The sequence below is a fragment of the Odontesthes bonariensis genome, chromosome 3 (assembly GCF_027942865.1).
Source record: "Odontesthes bonariensis isolate fOdoBon6 chromosome 3, fOdoBon6.hap1, whole genome shotgun sequence".
Taxonomy (NCBI): Eukaryota; Metazoa; Chordata; class Actinopteri; order Atheriniformes; family Atherinopsidae; genus Odontesthes; species Odontesthes bonariensis.
In genome coordinates, this window is record NC_134508.1 from 45444964 (window position 1) to 45447100 (window position 2137).

At 43.9% G+C, this 2137-nt stretch overlaps 1 long non-coding RNA gene across 1 annotated transcript; it reads left to right on the top strand.

Moving 5' to 3' along the window:
- Nucleotides 1-1372: 1372 nt before the first annotated feature.
- On the top strand, nucleotides 1373-1828 carry LOC142377964 (uncharacterized). Its single transcript, XR_012769575.1, has 3 exons — nucleotides 1373-1465; nucleotides 1586-1638; nucleotides 1742-1828. It is a non-coding gene; the product is annotated as an uncharacterized LOC142377964 (long non-coding RNA).
- The last annotated feature ends 309 nt before the right edge of the window (nucleotides 1829-2137 follow it).

Genomic DNA, 2137 nt, shown 5'->3' on the forward strand with positions numbered 1-2137 from the left:
TGATCCTTAAAGCGAAACCCCTGAGCCATCCTCATGAAGTGGTCTGTGATCACCAACACATCGATTGACTTTTTCTTTGTATCTGTAGTGGACCAAAAGTCAGAACAGACCAGCTCCAGGGGTCTGCTTGACATTATGCTCCCTTCAGGTCACTGCATGAAAAGAGGGATTTGCGGATGTATGTGGCCCCTTACATGTCCGCATACGTTGAGCCCCTGCATTTGCGGTGGTAAAAGTGAAAACTTGGCCCAAATTGTCGCAAATTGACCTGGCAACTGCTCCCCCATGCCCCCCTCCCCTCCCTTACTTAGGAGAGCCTTTAATATGTAAATGCCAGTGATCAGGTCAGGAGCTGCCACAGTCATTTTCAAGTGGGGTGGGGTGAGGTGAGGTGGGGGGTGGGCAGGCCTGTTTCTACACGTTCACTATCACCTCCAACTCCAGCCAAGTTTGTTGCTGTGTTGTCTTGAAAAAGAAGAGGTGCACGCTGTCTGCTGGTGACAGGTGATGCATATCTGGTTTTTTTTCTCCCAAACACCTCTTTTGTAACCGCTTTTTGTGGGCAAAATTCAAGGATTCAAAGGTTTATTGTCATGTGTGCAGTTAGAAACGTGTTTCCCTGAACAATGAAATTCTTTTCTTTGTTGCCCGCACTGGATGTCCAAATGTATAATAATAAAGATAAGATAAAGATAAAATAAGCATGCAACAGCAATATTCTAAAAGGTTTCTTAAATAAAATAGAAATATAGAAATAAAAATATAGAAATCTGGCCTGTATACATAATGTGCAGTAGTGCGCTCAGTGTTTTATTGTGTATGGCTTAATTCGGTGTCACAATGGTCACAATATCGCCGAGGTCTTTTCTTTGTCCTTGCAGAGTCCATTTTTGTGTCAAAACAGTGCAAATTGCCAGCTGTGGTCAGACAACATTAAATAGCAAAAGGACGGGAGGTTGTCTCGCGAGTATTCCTTGTAATGACGTATACGCATATGATTGGTGGAGCTTAACGGCTCGCATAAGCTCTGGGAAAACTGCCCTGGTTTGCGGAATACAATGGGCTGGAAGACGACTAGCTTTCAACTCCCCAGCAACTCTCTGCGGGTCTACAGGTTTGTGTGTTTTTTTCTACTTGCACATGACCATTTGATTGTTTAATTTTAGTCTTGTTGACACTGTACAGCACTTGGGACAGTTCTCGCTGATTTTAAATGTGCTGTATATTAAACTTACTTACTCACTTGCTTACAGGCAGATAAAATGAAAGTCCTGTTGAATGCTATGACCGGAATGTCTCATATGGTGGCCAGCACTGTGGATACGGTCGTGGAGAGGGTGCTGGAGGGTATTGACCAGAGATTCGCTAGGTTGGAGGCAAGATGGCCGTCGAGAACGGACTGGAGTTACATTCCAGAGAAGTTGAAGAGCGCAAGAGAAGGCGGATACAGAATCCGAAAATCGCGGTAAGAGTAGGTTATTGACTGTGGCTTTAGGCTAAACTCAACTTAATTGTGTCCATCACGTGAAAACCAGTGTGAGTTGCTTTATTTAAAAAAAATGAATTTCGTGTTTTCAATTTATAGGAAGCAGTTCGCCGCCTGCATAACTCACCGTGGCATTATAATCCAGGTCAAGGGTAAGAATAAGTGAATGTTCTCCCAATATCTAGTTGAGTTGGACCCGATGTTACGTTAATGCAGTTTTTTTTTTTATTAACCATAGGACTATTGTTTTTACAGGCTACTGTCACCTCACAATATGGATGTAACGAGTCGCTTGAAGGAGGCGGTGGCAAACAGTCCGAACTTCAGAGAGGCAGACGGGGACACTATCCAGGGTGAGCGGCGCTGACTTTTACCACGGCTGGCACTGATACTTTTAAGCACCGGTCATTTTATTCATTCCTCTTGTTTGTTTGTTTTTAGCTGCGTGACGGACCTGTGTGCTGTGCTACAGGCGCGTCTTGAAGCCAACCCGAAATACTCACAGTCTCACCACAGAAGAGTGAAAGAGAGTAAGAACATATACGCTGTCAATATGACTTTCGTTACTTTATAGACAAGTTGTCAATATGCTGTGCATGGATTATTTATTGGTTATTCCAACAGCTCCCAGAAGCCAGCTTCTGATCCAGG